This window comes from Macrotis lagotis, unplaced genomic scaffold, assembly GCF_037893015.1.
Source record: "Macrotis lagotis isolate mMagLag1 unplaced genomic scaffold, bilby.v1.9.chrom.fasta BILBYCTG245, whole genome shotgun sequence".
Classification (NCBI taxonomy): domain Eukaryota; kingdom Metazoa; phylum Chordata; class Mammalia; order Peramelemorphia; family Peramelidae; genus Macrotis; species Macrotis lagotis.
Window position 1 is genome coordinate 196,350 of NW_027422152.1, and position 7,771 is coordinate 204,120.

General features: G+C 47.3%; 1 long non-coding RNA gene across 1 annotated transcript; it reads right to left on the reverse strand.

Moving 5' to 3' along the window:
- Window positions 1–4,316: 4,316 nt before the first annotated feature.
- Window positions 4,317–7,550, reverse strand: LOC141504131 (uncharacterized). The gene is made up of 3 exons (XR_012473210.1): window positions 7,466–7,550; window positions 5,950–6,027; window positions 4,317–4,876 (listed from the first exon to the last, which is right to left on the reverse strand). It is a non-coding gene; the product is annotated as an uncharacterized LOC141504131 (long non-coding RNA).
- Between the last annotated feature and the right edge of the window lie 221 nt (window positions 7,551–7,771).

Here is a 7,771-nt window from a genome sequence, read left to right on the forward strand (position 1 = left end):
AGAGACTCAAAGGAAAGTAGAAATAGTCCCATTCCCCTGGAGCTCATATTCTATGGGGAGAGACATGCTAATGAACAGGAATGCACAAATACCTACATTTTAGATGAAAAATAACCTTCTAGGTGAAGACTGCCTAGTTTCTTTAATTTAAATTCGAATTTTTCAGTAAGAAGTTTATGATCTGAGCCACAATGAACTCGAGGTCTTGCTTTAAGTGACTATATTGGGTTTCTTACTCTTCTAAGGATTGGAGAGATAGGAGTGTGTTTGTAGGCAACAATACAGGAACTAATAAATAAGGAGAAACTGAAGATTATAGCAAGAATAGGGATAAGAGTGGGAGTAATTTGTTGGATGAGAAGGCAAAGGCACATGTGATGTGCTTGGCCTTGGCAAGCTGGAGGGCCATCTCATTATCTCAGACTATGGCAGAAGAGGAAAGTGAAGGGTATTGTGGCTTAGAGAGCATGAGATAAGGAGAAGGGGGGGGGGGGGCGCGGAGGACTTTTCCATGAAGGCACCTAGTGAGGCAAAGTGGGCAAGAGATCTTCATGGGAGGCTTAAGGAGAGAAGGTTTCAAACAGCAAATAAGGATGATTAGGGATAAAGAGATGAACTGTCTTTATTTCAGTAAATGATCGACTGAGAGTAAAGAACAAATTTATAGTTTACCCAATCAGCATAATTCTATCATTGCCTCTGGTTCCACGGAACAGTGCAGGAATGGGAGCAAACGGAGAGAATAGTGGAAGTAACAGGATTTCTGTTTGGCAAGATGTGATCATCAATAGTACAGCATGATGACTGGCACCCTCAACTTCTACTGAACTTTATAAAGAGACCAAGGAAGCATGGGGGCTGTCAACTGGTTACCCCTTATTTATTTAAGGGACCAATCCATCTTCTTTTGTGATCGTAGATCTCTTTAAAAACATCTTTGGCTTTTGTTCTTCTTCATTGCTCAATCTTTGTGGTACACTGCAGCCTACTCTTGCTCTCCTCATCAGTCAGTGAGGAATGTTCATTTTTTCATTCTTGCCACATTGTTGTAGCTTTCAGAAACCTGTAATTATAGAACACCAGTAAAAAACTGATATTAATACTAGGAGGATTTATTTCTGAAAAAGTTAGGGTCATTAAAGGAAGTTGGCAAGCAACCAAAGGCAACCTGGCCGATTTCCCTACCTCCAATTCATTCTGAGTCCAACAACTCATTGGCCATTGACAAGATCTATAGGAGATCTAGATATAAATACTGATGAATGAGCTCTATGGGGTTCATCCAAACACATATCAGCACGTGGTGATTAGGCCCACTTCGTTTATTTTGACTTTCACCAACTTGCATCCCTTGTGTTTTGTGAGTAAGACACCAGTGGAGGTACCCAAGTCTAAAGCCATATACCCTTTAGTTGCCCCTAAAGTTCCATCCCTTTTAATTTACTTAAGTTGGAAGGGGAACTCCCAAAACAAAAGAGACAATGCTCTGACAAATTCCCTTTAAATTCGTAAATACTGCCACCTGGCTGTACTCTGGCTACCTAGAAAGGTCAGAATACAAAATTCCCAACTTGCCTCTCCCAGTCCTCAAACTCCTCAAAGGAGTTGAGGGTGATGTGGACAGTCAACCTCAAAACTGTCCTGGACCATTTCTGGCAAAAGAATATAATAGGAATAGTTCCAGGGGGAAGAGGGGAAGAAAAAACTGTGACACGTTTAGATTGGGATTGGATAAACTCCTGAGAGCCTACTGAATCCCCCTCTGGAACCAGCTTCAAGTGTTGCTCTTTATAGTACTACCAGTGTGACCTTGAGGAAGCCCCTTGTCCTCTCCAGCCTCAGTTTCCTGCCCTGTAAAATGGCCTAGATGACTTCCCGTTCTGGATCTCTGATACCACTGCCCAAACTACAGGGGCAGATCAACCCTCAGGGCCTCCCTCCCTGCTCCCTTCCCTGGGGAGGCCCTCTACCCCCCTGCCTGCCTCTCTCTGCCCCTTCCTATGTCATCCACAGGCATCCTTTCCTGCCTAGGGGGCAGAGCGGCTCCTGCCTGGGAAGTTTGGCCCTGGGGGCTCTGCGGAGGTGACCCCTTAAGGTCCCTCGGGCAGGGAGGGAGAAGGGCAGGAGCAGAGACAGAAGCAGAGGCAGAGGAAGACAGAGGAGGTAGGGGACAATACTCAGGCCCCTTATCCACTGGTCAGGAAAGGGGGAGGGGCAGGCACTTATCTGCTGGGGGAGGGGAGGAGCCTTCACACACAACTCACATGCATGTGCCCATGCACACACACATATGCAGACTATGCCTGGGCTTGTGATCGACTCCTACATAGAGAGTATGGGGGAGGGGCAGGCCATTATGTGGTGGGGGCGGGGAGGAACCTTCGCACACATCACACACCCCCACTCACATGAAGACTCTGCCTGGTCTTGTGATTGATCCTAACTGTGGGGGGAGGTCAGGGTGTATATGTGAGGGGGCATGATCCCCAATTAAGTGCTATAGGATTCATAGTTAATATGGGTAATAATAATGCTCCATGACACACTGTGCTGTACTGGATCTCCAGTCATAGCATATAACTGCATGTTGCCTACATGATCCTATTGGGCTGCAATCTAATTCATTAGAATAACTAATATTCAAGAAGAAGGGTGGGTGCTCTGGGCTTCACTGATTGATGGAAACATAAATTAAGAAGTTATTAATTAATGAAAGTCCTGGATTATCCTAGCACTCAGGAAGGTAAGAATGAAATTGGGGAAGTGGCAGTTCAGGAGGTGAACTACAAAGGAGAGGTGGCAGAAATCACCCCCCCCCCCCCAGTCATCACAATACCAGACCCCTCCCAAGTATCCAGGGCCGGACCTGACCTTTTCATAACAATTATGCACTCCCCATCCCCACCCCCACCCCCGGCAGATATTCTTCCTTGTCTCTGCTGCTTCCCTGAGTGACTGCCCACATGGCCTCTTCTTTAGAAACCAGGGGACTAAAAGGCTAAGGCATCCTGTCCTGAACCCCAGCCATCACTGGGATAAGGGCAAATGGGGGAGATGCCTAGTCCTGCCAAGAGAGGATCTTCCGTATGCCAAAAGCAAAGCCACACTAACTTGCAGGGAACATCACCATAATAGCCAAGTCTACTTACTTACCCCCGGGTTCTCCCTCCTGGATGTGCATTTCTGAGATAAAATTCTGTTTGGCACCCAGGTCCTGGCGAAAACCCATTTCTCCTCATCCAAAGAATTGTCTTTCCGGATCATTTGCACAAACACCAAGTGGCTTTTCACAGCTTCCCCTTTGGATGAGTACAAGCGTAAAGAACCAGCAGCACAGGACTCCTGTAGGACTCTGTAAGTTGTGGATGGGACACCACCCTTCCCTGTCCTTGACCCCTACTTCTCACCACAAACACCCCAATGATTGCTTAGGGGAAAAGGAAGCACTCGACTCAGCGCAGTGCTCTCCTCTCACGTTTTACCCATCTTTGTAGGGGCAGGGTGGTGGGCATCTATGTGCCATAGTGACTTCTTTCTGATTCTTCATTTCCCTTCCTTTTGCCCCAAATTCACACACACACACACACACACACACACACACACACACATTCAAATGCAGACTGTGCCTGGCCTTGTGATTGATCCTAATTGTTCAGAGTGTGGGGGAGGGGCAGGCCCTTATTTGCTGGGGGAGGGGAGGAGGCTTGGTTTTACTATTGAGCATTAAAGTCAACATGAAAAACAATAAACTGCTGACTTTAGAAAATGAGGCTCAGGGGCGGCTAGGTGGCACAGTGGATAAAGCACCGGCCCTGGAATCAGGAATACTTGGGTTCAAATCCATTCTGAGACAATTAATAATTACGTAGCTGTGTGGCCTTGGGAAAGCCACTTAACCTCGTTTGCCTTACAGAAACAAAAAAACTAGGAAAAAAAAGAAAATGAGGCTCCTTACACTTTGCAAAATTTTAAACATTTCTAAACTGGCCTGTAGTAATAACTGACAATGGAAAGATGATAGGGAAGAAATTGCTTATTCTCTTTAACAAAAATAATATCTTCAAATGATGGAATCTTCTAGGAAGGGCTGTTGTTCTCTAACCCTGGAATGATCTTTTGACTTGACTCTTAAGACCATTCCAACTCTTTGCCTAAGCCCCAAAGTGTATTAAAAAAAAAAAAAAAATAATAATAATAATAATAATAATAATAATAATAATAATATAAAAATCAGTTCAAGCCCTGGAAAGGAAAGGAATTCAAGTGTTGCCAGGATTTTATTCAGGATTTGGAAATGGAAATGTACTGACCCGGTTACCAGATTCATCCACAATCTTAGTGTACACCCGTTTGCGATTCCGATGACTCGTGGCCCCATGTTTCTTTGAGTTACACCTGTGCCATGGATAGAAGTAGTCTGGACAATTTACCTTCAGGCAATCAGACAAATGAATATCCCTGTGAAGCAGCCTGCCTTTACGGACATATTTTCTCCGGTTCGGCCCAAGCCCCAAGAAAATTTTAGGATGGTACGAAAACACACTACCCTTCTGGCTCACTACTGGGCCAGCTTTCGCCTCATGCTTAGCTGCTGCCACTGGGAGCTCTTCCTCTTCCTTCTGGGTATTATAAGACTCAGTAGCCGTATCTTGGACAACTGGAACACTCACTGGAACACTCACTTTCAAGGATCCCATTTGCTGAGTGATTTCTTTGACTTCTTTCTCTGCCTCCTTCCTTGGACCAGGCACTGCCTTTTCCGCAATTTCCTCTAGGATACCATCAGAGTCATCACTTAGAATTTCAATGCTATCACTCATTGTGGAGAATGGGTGCAGGATCCTTTGCCCGTTTGCTGTGGCACAAACTCCTGGATCTTAGGAAATGATAAAGAAGGACATAAGATCACTAAAAATACATAAGTGTAATGAAAAAGTTGATTGAAACTGCTTTGGGGGGCAGCTAGGTGGCAGTGGATAGAGCGCTGGCCCTGGAGTCAGGAGTGCCTGAGTTCAAATCCAGCCTCAGACACTTAATAATTACCTAGCTGTGTGGACTTGGGCAAGCCACTTAACACCATTGCCTAGCAAAAACTTAAAGAAAAAAAAAGAAAGGAAAAAAACTGCTTTGGGAAAACATGGGAATGATCATTTTAATTTCTGAAATGTTGCTCTGTTTCTCGTGAAAATTCACCATAATCTTCATCATGAGCTAGAAGTTAAGTTTATATCCAAATTTTCTAAAATCTCTTCCAGTGATGTTGAAGGACTGACAAAATTTCACTTGCAATCCGAACGTGAAGACCCTCCAAAGCCCAAGGTTTTTGTGTATATATGACAGGTTTCACATGATTCCCCAAGAAATACTATGTAAAAATGTCAGATTAGGGAACTGAGGAAGCCAAGCAAGACAATCCCCTTTAGCTAGCCAGAGATCTGAGAAATTGGCATCCAAAGACTGTTAAATACAATACAAGGTGACAGAGAGTTCCTGACACGTCAAAAGAAAATGAAAAATAACGAATTTAAAATTCAGAAAACATAATACGTATAAGAGAGCCTTGAACATTTCAAAGGAATTTTTTTAAGTTTATAGCATTTATGTATCTGAAGTTCTTAGAGGTTAAATCTGCCCTCAGATCTTCAGGAATAGCCTCGTCTGTGTGTGTGTAATCAAAGGTGGTCTTGGGATTGTTGTGCAAAGAGAAAGGAGAGTTAGAAAGAAGACACTATGACACATGATTGCCCACCACCCTGCCCCAACAAAGATGGTCGGAATGTGAGAGGAGAGCATTGCCACGAGTTGAGTGCTTCCTTTTCCCCCTAAGAAATCTTTGGGGTGTTTGTGGTGAGAAGTAATGGTCAAGGACAGGGAAGGGTGGTGTCCAATCCCCAACTTAAAGAGGTGTACAGGAGTCCTATGCTGCTGGTTCTTTACACTTGTACTCACCAATGGGGAGTATTTCAAAAGCACCAATGATCCAAAAAGAGAACTCTTTGGAGGAGGAGAAATGGGTTTTCAAAGAACCTAGGTGACAGACAGAGAATTTTAATTCAGAAATGCATATCCAGGAGGGAAAAACTGGGGGATAAGTAAGTAAACTGGGCTGTAAGAGTGATGTTTCCTGCAAGTTAGTGTGGCTTTGCTTTTGGCATCTGGAAAATCCTCTCTTGGAAGGTCAAAACATCTCCCCCATTTCCACTTATCCAAGTGATGGCTGGGGTGCAAGAGAGGATGCTTTGGCCTGCCAATCTCCTCTTTTCTAAAGAAGAGGCCATGTGGACAGTTAATCAGGGAGGTGGCAGAGACAAGGAGGAATCTCTACCAGGGGTGGGGGGATGCTTAGTTTTTATCACAAGGTCAGGTCCTGGGTTCACATACTTGAGGAAGGGGATTGGTAGTGTGGCTCTTGGTGGTGGGGTCTGTTACCAAGTGGTCACCTTTCCCTTGTAGGTCACCTCCTAGCTGGACACTTCAATGATTTCCATATAATCCTCCTGACCTACAGATAATTGAGGACCTTCATTAATTTAGAAAATCTCAATTTATGTCTCCATGAATCAGCTAAGCTCAAAATTTTCTCATTAACTATATCTGTTATTTTATTATCTATAATGTTCTGCAGAAATCTCTCCTCCCCCCATTCCTTCCTTGGAGTAGGAGCCAGAGGGCCAAAGAGTAAAGGCCTTCTGCTTGAGAAGCCTGGGGAAGCACCTCGTACTCAGTCCCCAGTTCAAACACATGCAAAATGGCTTCAGTGCTCCTGCAGGTTTTTCTGGGGTGCCCTTCTGCTGCCCAGGATAGGTGAGGATGGACACTGAGGCCTACCTTTGTAGAGACTCCCTGCCTGAAAGGCTTGCAAGCCTGGAAAGGATGGAGCCTCTTCTGCCCTCTAGGGTAATGGGAAGCAGGCAGGCGCTCGCAGGGGGAGAGGGGGCGGGGCGGAGGGGCACCCAGAGGAGGGGGAGGGGAGGAGCTGCCCTACCCCCACTGGGCAAGATGGCGGCCGCGCCGGGCGGGGCCTCAGCAGGGCCACGAGGTTAGCCTCCTCTTTTGCAAGGGGGAAACAGAGGCCCCGGGAGGGGAAACAATGACACCGGCACAGGAAACCGTACACAGGCATGTAATTGCACAGTGATCATGTCATACACACGCGTGATCACTGTGCACACAGTGTAGAGAAGCTCCGTCTAACACGGACTCACGTGGGATGCAGGCCACGGACACACGTGGGGCACAGGACAGGGACACGGGCTGCCCCAAGGCACCCTCTGCCCTCCGCAGCCCCTTCCCGGTGGAGCGCGGGCGGCAGAGCCCCTGGGGAACGGCGCTCCCCGGCCGGGCGCCCGAGGCTGCCACTCACGTTCCGGCTCAGAGGGATGCAAGATGGCTCCCGGAGCCCCCGCGGCTCCTTCGGGGCTCCGCCGCCCCCAGAGGAGGTGAGAGGAGCTGAAGCGCGGCCTACCTGTGTCCGGAGCCGCAGCCACTCCCTGCCTCACAGGACTCCGCTCCAAGAAAGAAAGGCGCCTCTTCCGTCCCTAGTGGGAAAGGCAAACAGGAAGTGAGCAGCTAGCGGCCGGAAGAGACGGGGGAGGGGCGAAGGAGCCCGCTGAAGGAGGGAGAGGGGACGGGTGGGGGAGGGGCTGGGAAACAGGCGGGAGGGGGAGGGGAGGAGGAGCCGGCCTTCCCCCACTGGGCAAGATGGTGGCCGTGGTGGGCGGGGCCTCAGCATGACCATGAGGGAAGCCTCCTCTTTTCCAGGGGAGGAACC